The 23,723-nt window shown below is 37.8% G+C and overlaps 1 protein-coding gene, 1 long non-coding RNA gene and 1 other non-coding gene across 5 annotated transcripts in view; 1 reads left to right on the plus strand and 2 right to left on the minus strand.

Moving 5' to 3' along the window:
* Positions 1 to 23,723, plus strand: part of RABGAP1L (RAB GTPase activating protein 1 like) — a 671,327-nt gene that overhangs the window by 324,378 nt on the left and 323,226 nt on the right. The window lies entirely within an intron of this gene.
* LOC122707371 lies at positions 7,894 to 18,796 on the minus strand. The gene is made up of 3 exons (XR_006344818.1): positions 18,652 to 18,796; positions 10,270 to 10,275; positions 7,894 to 7,904 (listed from the first exon to the last, which is right to left on the minus strand). It is a non-coding gene; the product is annotated as an uncharacterized LOC122707371 (long non-coding RNA).
* LOC122708414 lies at positions 18,618 to 18,808 on the minus strand. The gene has a single exon (XR_006345192.1). It is a non-coding gene; the product is annotated as a U2 spliceosomal RNA (small nuclear RNA).

Consider the following 23,723-nt stretch of genomic DNA (forward strand, 5'->3'; position numbering starts at 1 on the left):
AGTTTTCATCAAAACAAGCATTCATAAGGTTAACAAATGGTAACTTTTAGATCATACTGATAATTGCTTTTAGATAATAGAGTAAGTCAATGACTAGAAGAGGGGAAAACTATAAATATCTTTTGGGAAAAGGTGTGTATTATGTTAGAAATATTTTATAGTCATGTTAAGGAAATTTGCTAACATTTAGCAAAGAATGTTATTTGTTTTGAGCAGAAGGTAGAGTATCTGAATTATTACCTGGTATGGTTGCACACTAAGATCTTTTAAATAATTCATATTTTTCTCTTAATAGGGAAAAAAGGCTTAGATGTTACATGTTTATTTTCCACTTTAAAATAATTTTCTTGATATAAGAAGGAATAGATATAAAGGCAGGGAGATTTTTAAATTGTAGAACATAAATAGATATTGAGATATTATCTTTCTGCTTCTGAAGTTGATTTTTTAACCTAAAAGGTAAAAAATCTCATTTATTAATTTCTTTGAAACAGAGTTGCCTTTCCTCTCTCCCTCAACAAACCATAAAGATAATTTCAGAAATGCGTTTCCAGCTGAGCTTTTGTATTTTGTCAGTTCTTCTGTGACTTAGATGAAGTTTCAATTAAAAATAGACTATAAACTTCTATGTGGGAAGCAGTTGAATGAGTTGCTATGACAGTTCATATTATGAGGTTGAACCAAGTGCAAAGTAGCTTAATAAGATTTGAGAAACATGGAGCTATATCAGTACTAACAATCACCCTTCTTTAACCTGGGGTGGGTGTAAAGGCATATGTCTTCCTCTCAGAGGACAAAAGGCTAATTAGGGAGTCAGTGGAGCCTGTAGCCCTGAACATACTGCTTCTAAGAACCTATCTTCCTAAGGAACACCACTCTTTCCCATTTGAGATTATGTGTAAAAGATTTTGGGGAACCAGTCATTTTTATATGGCTGTCTCCCCATTCCTTAGCAGAGGTGCTTAGTAAGTGTTACATAGCATTAGCAACTCTTGAACTTCCTGATTCTAAATCAAAGATATTTAGACTTTTCCTTTCTTTATGGAATTTTCTAAGCCAGATTCTGCTATTTTATACACTATTTATTTATCAGTAGATTTTTGGAGTATTGCAAAGTATGTCTGTGTGCCTACAAAGAAATTTTAATATTTCATTATTAATGTGCCATTGGACATTAAGCTTAGATATTGGGCAGGAAAGCAAACAGTATTTAACTGGCCTCTGTTTTAATAAAAGATTTTCATTTACAGAAACACTGGCAATTATAAATGAGGAAAAGAAAAGAGAAAAAAGTTGGCAGCTGTATTTCTATGAGGAGATGGCTAATGAAATTCATTGGATAATGAAAATTCAGCTATCAAAAAGCATATATGTATCACATTTATGTCCACATTTTTAGACAGAGATGTGGGTAGATGAAATGGAAAGATTTCATTCTCCTGCTGATAAAGTGTTGGTTGTTCAGAGCAAAAACAGTCAAAACTAGAGATGGAGAGCCACGGGTTTCACACAAGAAATAGGAAATCTCTTTAATTTTCCTAAATTTCAGGAAAAAGCTAAATTCTTCATAGGGGAAGTAGAGCTACCATTCTAACTAATCATGTATGTTTTGTGTATGCTCTGCTCTGCTTATAATCTGCTCTTTTAATTTCACTTAATAAATCATTATATATATTTTCTCCATGCCATTAAACATTAAATATTTTACAGAATATAATGTTTAAGGAGTTTACATAATATTTTTTGGTAAGGCTTTTATTGTATGAAACTTTTCCTATTGTTGACTGATCACATCATCATGGTGTGATCCAGATAACCACTACTCAGATAACCACAATGGTGTGATCACTCACCTAGAGCCAGACATCCTGGAGTGTGAAGTCAAGTGGGCCTTAGGAAGCATCACTATGAACAAAGCTGGTCTAGGTTATGGAATTCCAGCTGAGCTATTTAAAATCCTAAAAGATGATGCTGTTAGAGTGCCGCAGTCAACATGCCAGCAATTTGGAAAGCTCAGCAGTGGCCACAGCACTGGAAAAGTTTAGTTTTCATTCCAGTCCTAAATAAGAGCAATACCAGAGAATGTTCAAACTACCACACAATTGCACTCATCTCACACACTAGCAAAGTAATGCTCAAAATCCTCCAAGCCAGGTTCAAAAAGTATGTGAACCAAGAACTCCAAAATGTTTAAGCTGGATTTAGAAAAGGCAGAGGAACCAGAGATCAAATTGCCAAGATTCGATGTACCATAGAAAAAGCGAGAGAGTTTGAGAAAAACATCTGCTCATTACGCTAAAGCCTTTGACTCTGTGGGTAACAACAAACTGTGGAAAATTCTTAAAGAGATTTGAATGTCAGACCACCTTACCTGCCTCCTGAGATGCCTGTATGCAGGTCAAGAAGCAACAGTTAGAACTGGACATGGAACAACAGGCTGGTTCCAAATAGGGAAAGGAGTGTGTCAAGGCTGTATATTGTCACCCTGCTTATTTAACTTGTATGCAGAGTACATCATGTGAAATGCCAAGCTGGATGAAGCACAAGCTGGAATCAAGATTGCCCAGAGAAATATCAATAACCTCAAATATGCAGATGATGCCACTCTTATGGCAGGAAGTGAAGAGGAACTACAGAGCCTGTTGATGAAGGTGAAAGAGGAGAGTGAAACAGTTGGCTTAAAACTCAGAATTAAAAAATGAAGATCATGGCATCCAGTCCCATCACTTCATGGCAAATAGTTGGGAAAACAATGGAAACAGTGACAGACGTAATTTTTTTGGGCTCCAAAATTACTGCAGGTGGTGACTGCCACTGTGAAGTTAAAAGATGCTTGCTCCTTCAAAGAAAAGCTATGACCAACCTAGACAGCATATTAAAAAGCAGAGATATTACTTTGGCAACAAAGTTTGTGTAATCAAGGCTATGGTTTTTCCAGTGGTCATGTATAGATGTTAGAGTTGGACCGTAAAGAAGGCTGAGCGCCAAAGAATTGATGGTTTTGAACTGTGATATTGGAGAAAAACTCTTGAGATCCCCTTTGACTTCAAGATCAAACCAGTCCATCCTAAAGGAAATCAATCCTGAATATTCATTGGAAGGACAGATAGTGAAGCTGAAGCTCCAGTACTTTGACTGCTTGATGTGAAGAGCTCACTCAAAAAAGACCCTAATGGTGGGCAAGACTGATGGCAGGAGGAGAAGGGGATGACAGAGGATGAGATGGTTGGATGGCATCACCAACTCATTAGACATGAGTTTAAGCAAGCTCCCAGAGATGGTGAAGGACAGGAAAGCCTGGTGTGCTGCTGTCCACGGGGTCGCAAAGAGTCAGACATGACTGAGGGACTGAACAACAACATCACTGAGTATTTCTTATAGAATTTTAATATTATGCCATGACGTACAAAGAATCCTCTTTTACTTTTTAAAGTACTATATGGTGGCTTTGTACAATGACACGCAAAGAAAATATTTCTGTTTTCCCCTCAATTTAAATACCTGATGTAGAAGAAAAAGTAGTTTCAGAAGTCCACATTGAGTAGTCCAGTTAGTAAAGTTCTCTTCTTGACAGCTTTCTTAGGCAGCTTTCTTGGCAAGGCTAGAAGGACTGAATGGGACACTCACACTTAGTTTTTATTTATTTGTAGAAGGTTGCTTGCAACTTTGCCTATTTGTTCTACCACCAGCATTGCTCACATCACTAGGGCAGGTTTCTGTCTTTGCTTCCTCCCTTTTTCCATACTCTGAGCTCTATGAAAGTTGTCTTGCCTCTCTTCTATGCTTCATTGGCAGCAAGTTTTTTTTTTTTTTTTCTTTTCCTGATGATTCAGGAAGGGAAATAAGTGGGGAAGGAAGAAATGAAAGGAGGGTTATTTCTTGCAGTCTTCTCAATCTCAAAGCCTGTGATAATAAAATTTAACTTGAAGAGAAACATTTTCCCCAGATCTCATTTATAAATTCAAGCTCATTAAAGCATTCCTATGTTTTAAGTATTTATGACCCTAATTGTTGAGTCATTTTTCTGAAGTAGTTTTTAAAATATTTTTATTGAAAGATTCTATTGAAAATAAAACTGTTGTGACCCTTAGATTTTGAATATTATTATTTGGAGATACAGATATTAATAGATTTACAGGTGGTGTACCATTACTCCATTAAGAAATGTTACTTTAAAATGAGTACCTCTAGACTAATATCTTAAAAGTACGTAAATGTAGAATTTATATTCACTTTCAATAAAGCTCCGTGGTTCTCTAAGTCCAGAGCAAGCCCTATAATATAGCAGCAGTTGTCTTGGCTGTCCCTACATTACATGCACAGGATGACTCTCCCAACCTCCTTGAACCAGCTCCTACTCTGTACACAACATCAGTGCATGTGGCTGCCCTAACTAAGCAGTGGTTAGGGAGGTGGTTAGCAACATCAGAAGGAGAGTCAAGTGGTTACTGCCAAGCACTCTTCACATTTGTTTTGAAAGAGTAGGAAGGGTAGTCGAAGGTGTCTCCCAGATTACCACAGCACACCTTACCTCGGCTAAGGATACATTCTCATTTCTGGCGTGGTTAAATCTTTGTGAAGGGACAGGGTATCTCAATGGATATGCGAGTTCCTTTTCTCTGTGAAAGGAATATATGAATAATTACGATGTGATTTCATCTGTTGCTTCTATAATTGTTTAGTCAACAGACATTTACTGAATACTTACTAGATGCCAGAAGTTGTACAAAGTGTTATGAATACAACTGTACCCCAGGGCAGTCCCTGATTTGGCATGAATTGAGGTGGGGGATACACAGACAGGAAAACTGTCAATTTGGTGTAATAAGTGCTGAGCCAACAGTGTGCAGTGTTCTGTGGAAGTTTGTAGGATGGACAGCTAAACCAAATCTGGGCAGAAGGATAAAGAATGGATGACAGCCATTACCTTACCCCTAATAACTACCCCACCCATTTCCTCCTTGCAGTTTTGTCCATAACTGCCATATTTCAGACCTTCCTACTTAAATTATTAAAACTTTGTACAGTGTTTGCCAAATATTTGTGACTTAGAACTTTGAACAGTCAGTGAAGGAGAAGGGAGCCTAGTTCTTGAGTAGAGAGGAGGAGGGTGGTGCTGCCTTAGAGCACAACCCTAATGATCTGCCACCATGTGAGTTTTACATGTTTTTCTACAATATTTATGATCACTGTGCAAAATATGATTCTAATGCATGTATAAAGAGCTTTTAAGGGGCACAAAAAGTTGTTCTTGTTTCCACCACTCCAGATCTTCCAATAAAATTACATTTTAAGAAATACCTTCAGTGAATATCCAGTGGCTTCACATACCCCAGGTATAATATCATTCAACAAGTATGCAGCCAGTTAGTTTTTCTCTTCCCTAGTTAATCTTCTAAAACTTTTGCCAGAGCAGTCTCCTTGAAGCTTGGAATCTGTTTTGTCATTTCCTTGTTCTTCTTAGTTTAGAAGAAAGCTCAATTCCTTAGCCTGCTTGAAAATGCCCTCTCTAGTCTGCATTAGGGCCTTCCTGGTGGCTCAGTGATAAAGAATACACCTGCCAATGCAGGAAGCAAAGGTTTGATCCCTGGGTCAGGAAGATCCCCTGGAGAAGGAAACGGCAACCCACTCCAGTATTCTTGTCTGGGAAATCCCATCAACAAAGGAGCCTCATGGGCTACAGTCCATAGGGGTCACAAGTCCGTCAGGACTTAGTGACCAAACAACAGCAGAATCTGCATCAAGCTTTCTTTCCCTCTCTCAGATCTTACTGTTTTCTTCTCTGTGGGTCCCATGGTGCAGCTTCCTCTGACCTGTTCTTTGGGAAATTGTTTCTTTGTTTATGATGACATAATACTTCTGTCTGGAATGCACATTTCTCTACCTTTGTGTGTGAATATTTTAACCGTTCTTAAAGTTCAGTTCAAATGCTAACTCACTTTCCGTCTTTCAACCTGAGAGTGATTTTTCCGGTTTTGGTTTCTTTGTGCATATCATAAGTGTTTTTTTGTTTTTTTTTTCCTAGTACTTGCCTTATTCTTCCCTTATGACTCTTCATATATCTGTCTTTTTCTGTAAGATTATTAGCTAAGAATGATTTTTCTTATATTTTCCCAAACCTTATGTTGTTTGCCATGTATCCTCTATAGTATATGACCCACAAATGTCTACTGAAGGATGACCTCACAGACTCATCACTGAATTTTCTATGAGTTAGTTATTTTTTACCCACAAAGTGGGTGTAATGATATTTCACAGTGCATTATAAAATTATTTATTGAAGTATAACCTTATAGACATACCACTAATCTAGGACTTTTGTATTCTATCCCCAGTGCTGCCGTTTACTCTTTGAATTGCAGCCTGACATTTAATTTTTTGTGTGACTTAGTTTTTTTTAACCCACAAAGTGGGTGTAATGATATTTCACTCTGCGTTATAAAATTATGTTATTTATCAAAGAACTTCTTTGAACTCCCTGGGAGGAAAATGGTCAGATTTACAGAAAAATAGTAAGAGGCTTTTGCCTTTGAAATATGAAAATTTTGCACACAATTTGCAGGTAATTTTTTGAAATATCAAATAATCTAGAAATACAGGGTCATTAATATTGTATGTGTATGTATGCGTACACATTTGCACATGTTATAAGCTCATTTAAAATGTGATACCAATAACAGACCAAAGTAAATTTGTCTGCTAAATTTTTAGCAGGGTGAAATTGCCACAGAAAAACATATTGCTTTAGTGTGGTGGTTGAGAGTCTGGGCTCTGACAGTAGAAAGCCTTGGTTTAAATCAATTTTTAGCCTTCTGTGACCTTGGGTAAGTTATATGACTTTCTATCCTATGGTTTCCTCATTTATAAATCAGATTAATAACTGCTTCTAGTTACAGTATCATTTTCAAGAAAAAGTTAATGCTGACACATAATAAGTACATGTTAGTTATTATTATTATGATCTTTTCATGGAAAAATCAAACGTAGTGTGGCTTAGTTGGCAGTCAGGCTGAGGGATTAAGAGCTCAGCATTAGATAAGCCTGGGTTTTAATTCTTGTTCTTCTTGTGCTTCATGTATAATTTTGTGGAAGTTACCTATTTTTTTCCAATAGATTTTTTGAGAATTGTGTGAAATAATACCTGTAAAATGTTTCACATATTGCTTGGTGCATAGCAGTTTTTAACAAACATTGTCAATTGGTTTTATGTTCAATCCCTGGGTCAGGAAGATCCCTTGGAGAAGGAAATGGCAACCCACTCCAGTATTCTTGCCTAGGAAATGCTATGGACAGAGGAGCCTAGTGGACTACCGTCCATGGGGTCGCAAAGAATCGGACATGAATGAATGACTAAACAACAAGATGTTCTGTCTTTGTCTCGATCACACAGGCTGCTTCATTCTGTGCAGTATTTATGTTAGCTTAAAAAAAAACAAAACTTCTAAGTAGAAAAGAGTTGGTGTTGTAAAAATAAAAAAACTTAAAGTTAAAAAAGAGTAGATCTAAGTGAACATACAAAGAAAACAAGGCTTTTCTAGACCTATCCTGAACACGTATTTGTTTACTATGAGATTGGTTCTTCCACTGACCCTCCTGAGTGTTAGGGAAAAAGCCCTTGAACTGCTCTAAGGTTGGATCTGGTGTCAATTCTAGTGAAATAAGAAGCCAGAAAAAATTCTGCTCCTTTCATTCCATGATGTCCAAAATGAGGAAGAAGTGTACTGTTTAACCCAGTGGGTAGGGGGAACATGTAAGACAATCTATTTACACTTGTTTTATCTAAGAATATTTACTATATAGGTTGACAGTAATGCATATAGCAAATGTACTAACTATAAATATATTAAGGTGGGGCTCAGATGTTCATGCACCCACTCACAAACACGCACACACACACACACTCTCTACACTAAGCTCTCAAGACTCGCTAAATAAAGTAGGAGTTCTAGTATAAAAATTTAGATATTTGCTGGTGGTATAATTTGGATGTTACTCAGTTATCTGAATTCATCAGATTTCTCATTTCCTCTAATGTGCCATCCATAATACAGGGAATAAGAACTTTGCTCTGAGTCCTTTTCTATAGTTGATTCTTTTAAAGATGCCTCTTTTGGTAACGGTAAGGTGGCGTATTTAGAGTTACTAGAATTGTTTCACAGATATTGAGGAAAAGGACCATTGAGCTGATTTGTCTGATTGTTTTTTTCTTAAATTGCGTCTATTGAGTTAAGATAAAGCAGTTAAGTGAGAAAGCCAGTAGGTGTTCATTAAACTCACTTTTGAAAATTGAGTTTTAACATTGTGATTTAAAGTTAAACAGACTTAGATTCAAATCCTTGCTCTCGATTGTGCTAGCATTGGTGCTTCTTTGTGGGAAAAGGTAAGAGTAAAATTAGCAGCTTCCTTCTAGATTGATAGTAAGTCCATGCAGTGTCTGCCGCGTAGCAAGCAAGCCCTCAGGAAATGGCAGTATTCATTATTGTTCTGGTGGTAGAGCTGGTGAAAAAAGTAAGCGTTTCTTTTTCTTCACCCTTCCGATTTATTTATTTATTTTGACTTATAGTTATTTATAATGTTGTGTAAGTTTCAATAGTACAACAAAGTGAGTCAGTTATACATATATATACACACACACACATATATATATATATATATTCTTTTTTAGATTCTTTCCCATTATAAGTCATTACAAGGTATTGAGTATAGTTTCCTGTGCTATACATTGGGTCCCTGTTGTTTGCCTATCTTATATATAGTCATGTTTTTATATTAATTCCAAACTCCTAGTTTTTCTCTCCCTCCAACTCCTGCAAACCCCTTTCATAACCATAAGTTTGTTTTATATGTTTGTGTGTCATCTTCTGTTTTGTTAATAAGTTCATTTATATAATTTTTTGAGATTCCACATGTAAGTCATATCATATGATGTTTGCCTTTCTCTGTCTGCTCTGAGTTACTTAATATGATAATCACTAGGTTCATCCATGTTGCTGCAAATGGGATTATTTCATTTGTTTTTATGACTTAGTAATATTCCATTGTGTGTGTGTGTGTGTGTGTGTGTGTGTGTGTGTGAAGTAAGGATTTGTTATACTGTAGAGCTTGATTAGCTTTAAAAGAACAAAAATTTCAGGTTAACTAAGCAGTTTTAGAGGCAGAGAATTTCTCTGCAAAGTTTAGATATGCGGTCATAGTATTTAAGCTGACCTTGGATCCATCAATTTATTGTATGCTGTATTTGTTTCTTTTTATTAAAGAGGTTATATGTAGGGGATAATGAAAGTCATGGATATTTTTGTTTATTTTTGGCTATGTTGGCAGTTCATCACTGCACGTAGGCTTTCACTAGTTGCAGGAAGCAGGGGCTACTCTCTAGTTGCAGTGCTCAGACTTCTCGTTGTAGTGGCTTCACTTGTCGTACATCACAGGCTCTAGGATGCATGGGTTTCAGTAGTTTTAGCATGTGGGCTCACTAGTTGCAGCTACCAGAGTCTAGAGCACAGGCTCAATATTTGTGGTACGCAGCCTTAGTTGCCCCTGCGGCATGTGGGATCTTCTGCAGCAGGGACCAAACTCGTGTCCCCTGCATTGGCAGACGGATTCTGAACCACTGGACCACCAGGGAAGTCTAATACTATATTACATTTGAAAAGGATCATATTTATGTTGTCTTTCAGCAAGATTAAATTTACTTTCACGTTGGGAAAAACAATTTACCTAATCAAAGATGATCTTACAGTCTTGGTTAGGTTCTGTGAAGGTCTCTGTGACATTGTCACCAATTATCGTTTAACATTAGATGAGATGTTCTAACATCTCACATTTTTTTGTTCCAGCTCTTTCCGTGAACCTTAATTGTACAAATATGTCCTGAGACACAAAATTCTTAGGAGACTTGATGCCTATTCATCAATTCATCAGCCCTTCTTGACAGCTTGACATGAGTGCTGCTCTCTTTCTGAGGGAGCTTAGAGTTTAGAAGTAACTTTATGGATCATTTCCCTGGTTGATGTCACTAATGTTCACTTTAGAACCTGTATGACTAATCTTTCAGAGTGAAGGTAATTCATGGAAAGCATTATCTATAGAATCAAGCAAAACAACCTAGAATTTAAAAATTTTGCCATATAACGTTAATTAAATTGTTTACCTTCTAATGTACTTGTTTGTAAAATTACAGTTTCTGTTGTTCAAGTACTTCATACTGCTTAGTTTAAAAGTTATGTTCACCAGTATTCTTAGGACTATGAGTAGAAATATTGAAGAAACTCCGAGCTTGTTTATTTATAAATGTATCATGTTATATGCTTAGTATTAGAGATAATTATAGGAATAACTTGATTTTCTCATTCTCTTTTACAAATTAAGCTATTCTCTTAAGTTTTTCAGAAGAGTAAAACCTCTACTCTTCATCTGTTTCTGAGATACACTTTCATCACTTCCAAATAGATTTGCAGGAGTATTGGTATGCGACTCATCTTCCAATATTTCAGGCCATGGCTGGAGTTCCCTCATTTTGCTTTACTAATTTATCTTGGTTGGAAAACTCAGTTACTACTACAACTTCATGTTATGCCTTCTTATCACCTTTCTCATTTTTAAGTTTAACATTCACTAACTACTTGCTGTTATTTTTGCTGCATATGTTTAAATAACACTAAAAGAATACCTGAGTCTCCAGGTTGATATTTTACAAGTTTAGTTAGAAAGTGTCCAAAAGGTTTAAAAAATAATTTAAACTGGCAACTCTGACCTAGATTAAAAAAAGAGAACCATACAACTATAAAAATGTATTTCAGTTCAGTTCAAGTCACTCTGTTCTGTCTGACTCTTTGTGACCCTGTGGACTGCAGCACGCTAGGCTTCCCTGTCCATTACCAACCCTTGAAGCTTGCTCACACTCATGTCCCTGAAGTCGGTGATGCCATCCAAGCATCTCATCTTCTGTCATCCCCTTCTCCTCCTGCCTTCAATCTTTCCCAGCATCAGGGTCTTTTCTAGGGAGTCAGTTCTTCACATCAGGTGACCAAAGTATTGGAGTTTCAGCTTCAGCATCAGTCCTTCCAATGAATATTCAGGATTGATTTCCTTCAGAATTGATTGGTTTGATCTCCTTGCAGTTCAAGGGACTCTCAAAAGTCTTCTCCAGCACCACAGTTCAAAAGCATCAATTCTTTGATGCTCAGTTTTCTTTATAGTCCAACTCTCACATCCATACATGACTACTGGAAAAACCATAGTTTTGACTAGACAGACCTTTGTTGGCAAAGTAATATCTATGCTTTTTAATACACTGTCTAGGTTTGTCATAGCTTTTCTTTGAAGGAGTAAGTGTCTTTTAATTTCACGGCTGCCATCACCATCTGCAGTGATTTTGGAGCCCAAGAAAAGAAAGTCTGTCACTGTTTCCATTGTTTCCCTGTCTGTTTGCCATGGAATGATGGGGCTGGTTACCTTGATCTTAATTTTCTGAATGTTAAGCTTTAAGCCAACTTTTCCTTTCCTCTTTCACTTTCATCAAGAGGCTGTTTGGTTCTTCACTTTCTGCCATAAGGGTGATGTCGTCTGCATATCTAAGGTTACTGATATTTCTCCCGGCAATCTTGATTCCAGCTTGTGCTTCATCCAGCCCAGCATTTAGCATGACGTAATCCTGCATATAAGTTAAATAAGTAGGGTGACAATATACAGCCTTGATGTACTCCTGAAAGGTTGTTACTGAACCACGAAAAGATGACAGGATTCTTGGCCTCTGGAAGAGAAGAATTCAATCTGGGGCCAGAGACGAGGCTTGATCACTCAGAGCTTTTGTGTGATAAAGTTTTTTTTAAAGTATGAAAGAGACAGAGAAAGCTTCTGACATAGACATCAGAAGGGGGCAGAGAGAGTACCCCCTTGATAGTGTTAGCAATGGAGTTATATACCTTTTAATTAGTTATTACAGTGTATCAAAAGAATGTCTCAAGTTTATGAAAATTTTACCAGACATACTCACACAATTTACATTTTAGTATAACGAGATTAGAATTTAACAATAGAAAGATCCTCCAGACCCACTCCCATAATATACATTCTAAGATATCAGGATTAGTCAGAAGGTTTTCAAGAAGGAGAAACTGTCCTCCAGCCAGATACATTCAATTCAGTTCAGTTCAGTTCAGTTCACTCAGTCGTGTCCGACTCTTTGCAACCCCATGAACCGCAGCATGCCAGGCCGCCCTGTCTATCACCGACTCCCGGAATCTACCCAAACCCATGTCCATCGAGTTGATGATGCAATCCACCATCTCATCCTCTGTCATCCCCTTCTCCTCCTGCCCTCAATCTTTCCCAGCATCAGGGTCTTTTCCAGTGAGTCAGCTCTTTGCATCAGGTGGCCAAAGTATTGGAACTTCAGCATCAGCAGCAGCCCAAGTAGTTCTCAAAAGCAGATAGAAGAGGCAGCCTTATTTCCGTAGGATGGTGCATTGTTTTGGCTCTGTTTTCTTCATAATGATAATTATAGGAAGTAAAGCTGTATGTTTTCTTGGTGTTTGGAAGTTGTTGGCGTGGTTGCTAGAGATACTTTGTAGAGCAAGAATGCTTTCAAAGGGGAGAATGGAATTAAATATTGTGATGCAGTCCTCTGTAGGTATTCAAACCTTGAATTCTTGTGAAGAGAAAAGCAAGTTTGTACATACTTGGTCACCATTCTCAGCTAAAGGTTAGAATTATGCAGAGATGAAGTGAAAGCTTTCGATGTTTTGGTAATAGCTCTTGAGATCTCAAGAAATGGAAAAACCTGCAGAAGCAAAACTATTGAAAAGCCAAGCCACCTTGTTCCTGAGTCCCTAAAACTAAGAATAATTCCAGAAGCTTAGGTTTTCTCCTATAAATAGTATCGAGGAATTAGCCTTGCCATTAAGTAGGAATTGAGTACTATACCAGTCTGAAACACTTGAGACCAAAACTAGCCAGAGACTAAGCTCTGTTTTACTTTACAATCCCTTTCTCTATCCTCCCTTGACCTTTGTTTTAAGAGGTACTCATAATAATTGAGGGATCTCATTTTTAATATTTCTCCTGGATCTGTTGTATTTAAACTAATCGCCCTCCTGTAGTCATTACTTTCCAGACCACACTCTCTTCCCTCCTGACCTGTCTTCACATTAATCTAGTCATGTCTTTTGTCCTGTTTCAAAAATGTCCATGGTACTTACTGCCTGAAATCCAAAGTCTCTATCAGGAAACACACAGTCTCTCACAATTAGTATAGCCATGCATCCCATATTTAATGATTCTGTCTTGTGTCATATATTGACTTTTTTAGGATGCACTAAATATCATGTATTTAACATTTCTAATATAATATCAAAATTCAGCAGTTAAAGCGTCTTTATTTATCCAACACAGTAACTGACATTTAAATTGTTTATATGGCAGCACTAGCTGAAAATCATACTGCAGAAGTATAAATCTGTGTACTTTTTTTATGGTCTCTCCTGTAGGTTATTCTGAAGGGAACTGAGAATTAAAAGTGTTTAGTTTTTATGTTCAATAAATGAATAGACTGTTCTTTGCCTGAAGTCCCAAGTCATGAATAAGTAACCATCATTAATTAGAAATAACTCTGGATCAGTGCACATGCTGTGAAAATCAGCCAATCAATGACAGCCTCACTCCAGTGGCCATGCCTCTGCAAATCAGCCAGTCAATAACAGCCTCAGTCCAATACCTTCACATCTGAAAGGTAACAAATCAGTCATCACCCCCGGCTTCTGAAAGTCAGCCAATCAGTGACTGCTACTGAAAAGTTCAGTATACCTGTTCAAAATTTATTAATAAATATTCAATGTACAAAACATCAAAGTATGCTGAATGTGGCTGCTCTAAAAATTATATTAAAATGTAAATGGACCCAGGCCTCCCTTCTCAGCAATAGATAGAACTAGTATCCAGAAAATCAACAGGTATTTAAAGATCTGAACGATACTGTCAACCAGTAGAATCTATCTGGCACACATAGAACATGCTTCCCAACAACAGCAGAATACAAATGGAACATTAGCCAAGTTAGACTATTTTCTTGGCCGTAAGACGAACCTCAGTAAATTTAAAACAATTGAAGTCATGGACAGTGTGTGCTAAGTTCTTCAGTCGTGTCCAACTCTGTGCAACCCTGTGGACTGTAGCCCCCCAGGCTCCTCTGTCCATGGGGATTCTCTAGGCGAGAATACTGGAGTGGGTTGCCATTTCCTTCTCCACATAGAGAGTATGGTCTCTGAAAATAGATTGAACGTGGAAATCCATAACAAATATTATAGGAAGAAAAGTTATTTATAGATCACAGTGGAAGTCTCAAAGGAAATTTTTAAAAATACTTCAAATTGAGTATGAGTGAAAATAAAACACATCAAAATATGTCAAAGGTAGCTAAACCAGTTCTGACAGGGAAATCTGTAGCCCTAAATGGTTACATTAGAAATGAGGAAAGTTTTCAAATCAATAATCAAAATCCCTAATACAAGAAATTACAAAAAAAATAGAGAAAATAAGCCCAAAGCAATAATAAATATAAAAACAGAAACCAGGAAATTCAAAATAAGAAAACAGTAGAGTGACATCAGTAAATGGCAGACTGGGAGGTTCTAATGCTCAGCCCCTCCACAGAAACATCAAAAACAGTGCATAAGCAACTGCATATTGATGAAAATATGATGGCTTACAGCAGGGGAGCTGCAGAAAGCAGAAACTGAGAATCCTGCATAGACAGCATTTTGACTGTGTCACCTCAACCCCTTGATGTGACCTTCTCCCACAAGGAAAGGAACAGGAGGGCCCTAGCGATCCTTATCACGCCTGTTGACAATGGTGGCTCTCAGCATGGAGGACCTATGCAGTCTTCATTAACCCTGAACTCAGTTCCCAGAGCTTCCAGAGTCCCATGTTGCTGTGCTCCCCTGCCACACAAACAAATGAGCCATTGCTGTCTCCGCCCTCTCCCAGGAGGAGGACCAGTTAGCCCCACCAGACCCCGACTCCACAGTCGCTCAGCAAGTGCCCACACCTTTGACACCAGCACCACCACTGCAGCAGGCGTTTCTGTTCCCCAGTCCCAGGCACTGGTCATTCTGTGCCCTCAAGCCCTGGACTTCAACTCCGTACGTGCCCACACCTTGGACACTGATGCCGCTAGCAGTGAGTGTGCCTGTGTCTTCAATCTCAGGAGCTATAGTTGTCCTGCAGGATCTGAGCTCCTGGATGCTCCCTGTGCCTTCCATGCCCCATCATGTATGCCGTTACTGGCACAAGTGCCCCAGATCCTACTGATGAAATAAAGAGGCCTACGTGCCACACTCAGTGCCAAGAAAGATTGCTTTGGCCAATACTTCCCCCGTATGGGAAGAAAATGAATAAGAGGACGTCAGAAGGATCCAACAGCTCTTACCCTGAATAGCCAAAAGCAGTCTTAAGAAATAATAACAAAGCCGGAGGATCACATTTCTTTATTTCAAATATTGCAAATCTACCTTAATCAAGACTGTATCCTACTGGCACAGGAAAAGGTAGATAGGCCAGTGGAACAGAATGGAGAGTCAAGATAAAAACTTACCTCTTTTGTCAACCAGCCTTTGACAGTGGTGCCGACACAGAATTGGAAAAGGATCATCTCATCAATAAATGGTGTTGAAAAATGGATATACACATGCAGAAAATTGGAGTTGGATTCTTGTATGTGAAAGTGTTAGACACTCAGTTGTGTCTGACTCTTGAGACCCCATGAACTGTAGTTTGCCAGCATCCTGTGTCCATGGATTTCCCAGGCAAGAGTACTGGAGTGGGTTGCCATTTCCTTCTCCAGGGGATCTTCCTGACCCAGGGATCAAACCAGTGTCTCCTGCATTGGCAGACAGACTTCTTATGTCACACTATATATAAAAATCAGCTTACAATTGGTTAAAACTCCTAGGGGAAAGCTTGGTGGGGTGGTGAGCACCTTGAAATTGGTCTGGGCAGTGATTTTTTGGATATGACACCAAAAGCACAGGCAACAGAAGCAAAGTAGCCAAATTAGATTGCATCAAAGTGTAAAACTTCTACACAGCGAAGGAAGCAGTTGACAAAATGAAAAGGCAACCTGTGGAATTGGAGAAAATATTTGCAATCCATGTAAGGGGCTAATGTCCAAAATATATAAGGAACTTACAAAGCTCAACAGCATAAAAAACCCCAAATAATCTGTTTAGAAATGAGCAAAGGATTTCAGTAGATATTTTTCTCAAAGACTTAACAAATGACTAGCAGGTACATGAAAAGATGCCCAGCTTCACAAAATGCAAATCAAAGCCCCAGTGAGGTATCTTCTCACTCCATTAGAATGGCTATTATCAGAAAGAGAAAACAAGTGATGAGGAAGATGTGGGAAAAAAGAAACCCTGTTCACTGTTTGCTGTAATGTAAATTACCAATGTAAATTGGTACACCTGTTAGAGAAAAAGTACAGAGATTCCTCAGTAAAAATATAACTACCATATGATCAGAAATCTTTCTTTTAAGTATATACCCAGAGGAAATCAAGTCATAAACTGGAGAGAGAGCTGTACTCCCAAGGTCATTTCTATTATTCATAATAGCCAAGATATAGAAACAACCTAAACCTTCAACATCAGATGAGTGAAGACAGTTTTAAAATACATACATCACTCTATATATATATGAAGAAATTCCTATCATTTGTCATATCATAGATGAACCTGAAGGATGTTATGATAATTGAAATAAGCCAGATGCAAAAACACAAACATGGCATGATCTCATTTCAATTAAAATCTAAAGTAGTCAGAGTCATAGAAGCAGAGAGTAGAATGGTGGTTACCAGGGCCCGGGAAAAGTGGGAAATTTGATAATGTTAGTTAACAGTTATAAAGTTTCAGTTATACGAGATGAGTAAGTTCTGGAGCTAATGTAGTGCAATGTGACTATAGTTAACAATACTTTATTACATAATTGAAAATTGCTAAGAGGGTGGCTCTTAAAGTGTTCTAACCATAGAAAAAGAAAATTGTGCTAACTATTGAAAAGATGAATATGTTAATTTTCTTGAACTTGGTGATTATGTAACAATGGTAGTTTCCAAGGCCAGCATACAGGGAATTGTATATGCACATTAAATCATCAAGTTGTACACCTTACATATATACAAACCTTATTTATCAAATAAACAGTAAAAAAAAAAAAGGAAAGAAAATTAATGAAACAAAAAACTGATTTCTTGAAAGGATCATTATTGGTAAATCTCTGGCAAGACTGGAAAGACAAATTTAAAAAGATAAAACACAAATTGCCTGTATCAGGAGTGAAAAATAAATATCAGCACAGATCCTGCACACATTAAAAACACAGCAAGAGAATGCTTTAAACAACTTTATCCCCATAAATGGATAATTTAGAAGAAAAAACTCAATCCCTTGAAAACCACACACCACCAGAACTCAGCCAAGGTGGAATAATCTGAATATCTCTTTATCCATTAAAGAAATTAGACTTGTAGTTTAAAAGATTCTGAAAAGGAAATCTCTAGTTCTGGATGTTTCACTGGAGAATTCTACCAAACATTTGAAGAATTAATGCCAATTTTACACAGTTTCTTCTATGAAAGTGGAGGGAACCCCTCCTGAGTCATGTTTGAAGCTCATACTACTTTGATATTGAAAATAGACAAGGCAGTATAGGGAAAAAAAAGCATAGACCATTATTTCTCACTTGCTTAGATGCAAAAATCCTCAACAGGAATCATAGAATCACAGGTAATTACAACTAGTGTCCCTCCTTATAGAAGGTAACAGAATTCGTCACTTAAGTGAAAATATTAATTCAGTGCTCCTTTAACAATAGCCTCAAAATTCAGTTGATTTATAATCAAATTCAACAGGTTTTTATTGTTTCATTTTGTTCTCTTCATTTATATCCCTAATGTTTTCAAGTATAATTGCTTTTACAAATTGAACCAAATCCTCTTTTTCATAAATTGAGGCTCTCCTTCGTCTTTTCTGAAGTAGTTTTGCACCTTTATTTTTCTATATTTTTTATAGTACTTAGTCTGCTTCATCTGAAGTTCTCCTCCTTTTTTAAAGAAGGTATCTAAAATGTTGGAAAGTGTTCATGATTAGGTTAAACCTTCCTCTTTTTGACCTGGTAAAACTGAAATCAATTTGAGTTATAGTAATTTATTAAATGGCATCCCTGGGTGGTTCAGCAGTAAATAATCCACCTGCCAAGGTGGAGATCTGGGTTCGGCCCCTAGGTTGAGAAGATCCTCTGGAGAAAGAAATGGCAACCGACTCCATTTTTCTTGCCTGGGAAATCCCATGGACAGAGGAGGCTAGGGGGCTACAGTCCATGGGGTCGCAAAGAGTCGGACACAACTTAGCAACTGAACCACCACCACCAATGTACTAAATTCCCATGACATTTGCACATGAACTCCTTGACATTTTCTGATGGTAGGTTTTCAAAAAGCAGTACATTTACTTGGCAGTCAAATATGGAATGGCATGTACCATAGGAGAAAATGTTTAATTTGATTTATACACTGTAATTCCTTTCTTTATTTTTTTTTTTTTTCTTTTTTTTTTTTTTTTTGGTGCACCGTTCCTGGAAGTACTGCAATACCAGGTCGATGCGTGGAGTGGACGGAGCAAGCTTCTATTCCAACTCCCAGCTCCAAAAATCCATTTAATATATTGTCCTCGGATAGAGGACGTATCAGATATTAAACTGATAAGAACAGATACTACACTTGATCTTAGCCAAAAGGCCGAGAAGCGATAATTCCTTTCTTTAAAAAGACACCTTGTACTTTGAAAATAATTTTTTCAGTTTTGAGCATAGTACATTCCTAGAAATTTAACTTTTTCCCTCTGAAGTGATGATTCTCTGAAAATAAAGTGTTTTAAGGGGGTCGGGGTGTCATATATCTTACCATGGATATTATCTGTTTTAAAAGGAAGAAAATAAGTCTAAGTTTATTTGGTGACATGACTCTTTTTGCGTTTTACTGCTTAATAGCTCTTGAGGTCATAATAAACAGTAATAGTTGCATAACCCTTTTCACAGTGTTGTATTTTGCTTACACTTGTAGTTTCCAAGGCCAGCGTGTAGGAAGTTGTTTATTGCTCCTTAATTAGGTTTCCAGCAGTTAGAAGAAGCAAGAGGGTGCCTGGCTTATGGCATTGCAGTGTGTCCTGTTAGGCTTCCCTTGGCTATAGTTAAAGACAAAAGAGAAAACAGCAAGCATTCTTTTACTTTATACCTTTTCTTTCTCTATATATGAGAACTCTTTGTTTAGAGTTAAGCATTGGGAAGTAATAATATGAACATTAAATCAATGGAGTATATGTTTAGATCCTTTTTCAAAAGGTTATAATTATGCCAAGGTACAAATTATCTTTCATATTCAATTGTAACTATTTTCCATCGCTGCTTAACTCACCAGTGAGTAATATCTACATTCTTCAAGCTTTAAAATGCTCCATAATATGTTAGTAATGTAGGTAGGATACCCTTCAATAGCTTTATGGCAAAAGCCCTTGTACTCCAGAATCATGTAAATACTGAATGTTTATCAAGTACCTGGTTTAATTATATGTTAAAGTTTTTAAGTATGTTTAGAGATTCATGCAACAAACATTCATTGACCATCTATTATGTGCCAAGAAGAAAAATGCAAGTTGTGTTCCTTTTCTTTAATGTTTAATGAGATTAGTGAAGGTATAAGTAGTATTTACATAGGAAAACAACTCATAATCTATGCCAGTAAATTATCAGTTGGCTCTCAGTTTGCAGAGACATTTTAAGGAAGAGGAAAATTTCACTTTTGGTCTATAGTAGATGTAAGTAACATCAAAGGTGATGTAATCTGTGAAGGTGAAGATGATTTTGATAAGGGAAGGGCTAGGGAATGCATTGTGGTAGAGAAGCAAGAACAAATTGCAGGAATGGTGAGACAAAGACTTGTACTCAAGAAATGTAGATCAATCAATAAGAGTGTAGGAGTCACTGTAGAAGGTCAAATGAATTGCCAGAGTGGGGCGGCATGGGGGCCTGGATGGTGGAGGGCTGTGCATTTAGACTCTACTCTGAGAATGAAATACTGAAAGCAGAGTTTTCTTTTGACTGAAAAAAAAAAAAATAAAGTCATTATATGTGTCCATTGCAGAAGAACTAGAAGGGGCTTCCCAGGTGATGCCGTTGGGTAAAGACTCTGCCTGCCAGTACATGAGACACAAGAGATGTGAGTTCAATCCCTGGGTTGGGACTATCCCCTGGAGAAGGTCAGGACAATCCACTCCAGTATTCTTGCCTGGAGAATCCCATGGACAGAGGAGCCTGGCGGGCTATAGTCTATGGGGTCACAAAGAGTTGGACCCAACTGAGCATGCACACACATACATAGAATTATAGTGATAGCAAAAAGTAGAAAATAAAAACATGAAATGGAGGTTTGTAGAAATACTAATTTGGTGATATCCAGGATGGGTGAAATAAGGGCAGTAATGACTGAAGACAGGAGACCAAGGATACTATTCCCATGGTGCTCTTTCTTTCACTCCTCACTGTATACCCTTCTTTTTAGTATACCCTTCAACTGGCTATTTAGTGGCAAAAGCTTGAAATATGAATCAGAGCCTGATAAGAATGCAATCTGAATAGAACTTTGGTACTAGGTTTAAAAGTTTGAAATAAAAGGAAACAGTGCACATTAAGTTTCTTTGTTGGGTCCTGAGGAAGCTCTTTGCTGAGCATTCGAGAAATTTGGAATTATTTGTAGATGGATGAAGTAAGGTCAGATTTGAGAGCACTTTTCTGCTAGTCAGCAGTTGTATTTTTATAAACCTACAAGTAGCATTGCTTCTGGTATGAAAGAGGAGTCTGGAGGTTTGTACTAATGAGTTAGGGGCATTTTTGTAAAGGGAGTTTTGTGTCTCTGAATTCTTCAGCCATTCAAAGATTGAGCAAATCAAGGAATCTTTATCACTGAAAGTCAGCTATAGGATCGTAAAGGCAGGATCATATCTCATGTATATATTCTCTTAAATGACATGAATTATTTTGCAAGTACGTAACTACTGCACAGGGACAAAATTACATCCACATTGTATCTAGAAAGGTCAACGTGAATGACTTGTGCAGGACCCTTTGCAGTTGCCCATAGAAAATGATGCTGGGTTGCCCATGATTTCCCTAAGTACTTGATGAAAAGTTAGCCCAGGCTGAAGCTCGGGGTTCTCTACTGAACTTTTCAGGGCCATGGGCAGACTAGTATCTTTAGTTTGGAAATTGCCAACAGTTTGGAAATTGCTGAAATTATTGTAAATGCCTTGATTGAAGCCTCGTGACATGGTATTCATATGCTGGATCCAACTATCACTTTCGTTTATTTGATAGACATGTGTATCTCTTGCTTAGATGCCAGTTCTTGCCTGAACCAGTGATACACTGTATACCAGCAGACTGTCCTCCAGGAATTCTTCTCTTCACTTCTGTGACCTTATTCCCAACCCCTTCATTCCAGTCTACCACTTTGGGGACCTGTGCCTCCATCATGGCCTTGGTGTAAAACCAGGTGCTTGTGTCTTGCTAAACAGTTCCTGTCTAGATTAGGTCAGAGGCTGTACTCGAATTACATCATCTTACTGCTCTCTCTGTCATATACGACCCAAGCTAGGATCCCCATGGTTCCTTTTTCTTTATGCCAAGCTCAGATGAACTGGGGATGTTGCCTCAGAATTCTAAGCTTCTCCCTCTAGAAGTATGGTGCAAGTTTTAAGAGCTAGGTTATCCTGTTCCCTGGTGGCTCAGACAGTAAAGTGTCTGCCCGCAATGCGGGAGACCTGGGTTCGATCCCTGGGTCGGGAAGATCCCCTGGAGAAGGAAATGGCAACCCATTCCAGTACTCTTGCCTAGAAAATTCCATGGATGGAGGAGCCTGGTGGGCTACAGTCCACGCGGTCGAAAAAAGTCAGACACAACTGAGCGACTTCACTCACTCACTCACTCTCCTTTGCTTCAGGATATACACATTGGAAAAAGAGGATTGGTCTTCCAGGAGGGCTGGCTACTTTCTGACTGAGAAAGATCATGGGCCCCTGGGAAGCAAATAGACCACAGCAGTTTGGGGTCAGGGAACAGACCCAGTGCAATGAACCTCAGCTGGCTTCCTCAGAAGAAAGAGCAGTCTAGCTTAATTCCTGCAGTTTTACTGTTCCCAGTTCAAAGAGTTACACTGCAACCTTTTGCGACCACTTCCACCTAAAGAGAAAGATATAAGGATAACATTCTCCTCTCTCCTTAGAGTTTTCTCCAGAAAATTGAACAGAGGAAAATTTAAGTCATGTAAAGACAGGCAAGGACAGTTTACTCCTGCCACTCTTTGAGGCTGTGATAATGTCTAAAAAACCTATGTTAATCTTCCTACTGTTCAGTTGCATTGTGACCTCCTTTTTCACACCAAAGGTCCACCCTAGAGCTGCAAGCCGGCCACCCTGGTGCTTTCTGTAAAGGCTGTGATGTTTTGCCTCAGCCTAAGGGAACTCCTTATGCTGTTCTATAGTTTTACTGCCAGATGAATTTAAAATTTCCATCGAATCAAGTCTATATATAGCTTAATCAGTTTGCTTCTTTACCTCATATAACCTTGTCTCACTTTCAAGGTTTGCTAAAAGTTCCCCTAGAGAGAGACAGATTCTGTCTGTGACATCTATCATTCTGTTGACCTCCATAGTTGATTAGGCTGATCTTTCTGAACAAAGGAGAAACAATTGTTGGTAGAAGTAGCTAGACTCTATTCCAAATAAATTCTCAGGTTATATTTAGAGATGTTATTCTTAAATTTTGTTTTAAACCATAATGTGCCTCTTAAACCACTGTGCTGCTGCTTATCCATAATTTCCTAATATTTATCATCCCTGATAGCAGAACATTACTGGTACCATGGTGCTGGGAAATAAACTCCTGGAGAAGGAAATGGCAACCCACTGTGCTAGTCTGGGAAATCCCATGGACAGAGAAGTCTGGTGGTCTACAGTTCATGGGGTTGCACAGTTCAGACACGACTTAGCGACTATAAACAACCACCACCATCCATCAAAGGGAATCGTTTGTTCCCTTTTGGTGTATTGTTTGAGGCAATAATGAAGTTGGGTGAGAAAGCAGAATAAAGGGAAAGCGAATCTATGAACTTATAACCTAGGCAGGTGTTTTCTTTTGGTTTTCTCAGTCATTGTGAGTCTCGAATTCTCAACAAATGAAGGTGTTTTTCCCTCAGAGAGTATGAGGGAAGGAATCTGAAGATGGCAGCCTAGCTCTCTGTTGACGGTGAAAGAAAGACTAACCCATTCAGAAATGTGTCACTTAGTTATCTTTTTCAAACTATGCTTTTGTTACCTAATTAAGAATTCACTGAAAAAAAAAGTATTTACTAAAATTTTAAAAATCATATGTTTCATCATTTGTTTTATACTCCAAAAGTTTCATTTTATAATTTATTATTATTTTAAAATTTTAATTTATTCTCAAATTGTTCTAATATATTTTTGAAGGAAGTACTATATTTTCTCTTGTTCAGTATTAACACAGAAGTCTTAGAGCTTTTATCTATATATGGCAAAGTATTGGTATAAAAATTTCAAGTTCAGTATGTCTCAACAAAAAGAGCTTAGAAAATCAAATACTGGCATAAACAA

This window comes from Cervus elaphus, chromosome 14 (assembly GCF_910594005.1).
Source record: "Cervus elaphus chromosome 14, mCerEla1.1, whole genome shotgun sequence".
NCBI classification, from domain to species: Eukaryota; Metazoa; Chordata; class Mammalia; order Artiodactyla; family Cervidae; genus Cervus; species Cervus elaphus.